The sequence below is a fragment of the Fragaria vesca genome, linkage group LG6 (assembly GCF_000184155.1).
Source record: "Fragaria vesca subsp. vesca linkage group LG6, FraVesHawaii_1.0, whole genome shotgun sequence".
Taxonomy (NCBI): Eukaryota; Viridiplantae; Streptophyta; class Magnoliopsida; order Rosales; family Rosaceae; genus Fragaria; species Fragaria vesca.
Genome location: NC_020496.1, coordinates 14,000,426 through 14,002,321, shown reverse-complemented (window position 1 = coordinate 14,002,321; position 1,896 = coordinate 14,000,426).

Sequence of the window (1,896 nt, the reverse complement as noted above, 5' to 3'; positions counted from 1 at the left end):
TTCCTCGGCTGCCTTGCAATCAGTCTCTGCTATCTCCTGACCAAACACTTCTTCAGGTTGCGTAAACTTGGGTTCGCACCGCCTCCTCTTGTTTGAAGTTTTCTTTTTAGCAACTTCGTTCACCTCCATTGCTTCAAGACACTTGAAAATTAAGGTTGACTTCACCCCAGGTTCGTCATTCCCTTCCACTTAGCCATTCACTTCGACTTGGCCTTTGATATTCTTCCCAGTGACTTCTTCAATTTCAGCTTGTGCATTGGGGGCTTGCACTTGGTCATGCATTGTTTTCTTCAATTGTTTTCTTCCTTATCTCTTCTATGATCTTTGTCGTTTGCTCAGCCAGTACTTTTTCCAGGCTGATTTTAATCGTTTCTTCTATGCTTTGTCTGCTGGTACGTCTAGGGAGGTGAAAGTAGGTTGTTGGGTTGACAAAGCCGGCAACCCCCCGCACTCGGCCACCATGGTCCTTCCCCAAAGCCTTCTCCAAGACATCATTATACCCACTTAGGCTAGTTTCTCCAGTAGAAACCTTCTCCTTCAACTCAATCTGTTCACAAAATTAAAATTTAGCATCACAATTAAAATGTGTTGCTGCAGACTTCATTAAAATTTAGCATGACAATTGAAATCGTCCACAATGAACTTTAGTAAAATGCATGCACTCACTATCTCTTCAGCCTTCTTCTGTGTTTCTTCATCTGCAAATTTGCTCTCCTTTGTAACACGTGTAGCAATCCATGTCTCACACTTGTCGTACAGCTCATCTTCATCCGTTATTGTTGAAGCCTCTTCTTGGCATTTATAAGCACTTGTTACCAAAACGTCATAATTAAATTTGCTCCTAGCATTCAAATCAACCATTTCATTTTACGTAATATAAACAAATATGCTAGACTTACCGGCTCGGCTTTTGCCTTCAACTCTGCCACCAGCCCAACGTAGCCTTTGCGGAACAGTCGGTGGGGATACTTGTTCATCCTGTTGCATGCCTGTTGAGTCTTACGCAATTCCTGATCAAGTAAACATATGCACTGATGAGGGACCCTGGTAGTAAAACACTTGATTAGTAATTAATAACACTGTTCGCTTAACTACTTACAAGAAATGTCGGCTTAGTCCGCTCAGTCACAAATTGCGTCCAATGATCTGCATTGATGAACTTGTAGTCTTGTGGAGGATACTTCAGCATTTCTGGCTTATCCAAGTAAGGCACAATGTATACCTTTGTCAGACAAGACTTGAATTCTCTCCATCTTGCTGCAGTTGATTGCATTACAACTCTTTTGCTTTCATTTCCAATAACAAATGCTCCCTGTGTGTAAAAACATATCATTTAAGTGTAGGAAGACAAACAAAAGTTCAAAAGCCTATAACGTTTATCTAAAGAATTCAAATACCTGCACACGTTCACATATTTTTTCTTTTTCCTCAGCAGTAACCCCTCCAGGCACTTTTTTGCTGGCAGTTCTCCAAGTAGTCCTCACTATGGGAATCTCGGCGGGCTAAGACACCAATATATGATTTCATCTCTGTCGCCGCCTTCCCATATGGAGTCCCTGTTCGGTTGAACTGAACCACTCTCTTCTGTTTTAAGCTTCTACTTCTTGAAATCCTCTTCATTGCCACACAATTACGCTTCAATAGCTTCAGGCCCTTTTCTGATTCCTCCTCATGATTTTTAGATTTCTTCCTTTTCGATGCAGTAGATATGGTAGCTGAAGCTGAACCAGCTGTCCGGTTTGATGCAGCCTTCTTTGACTTCCTTGGTGTAGACTTCTTAGATGGCGCCATTACCCTATAAAACAAACAATGTACAAATAGACGTCATTAAAAGTCATTTATATATACAAACAAAGTAACAACAATGAAATCATCATTTAAATCCACAAAAAAAAA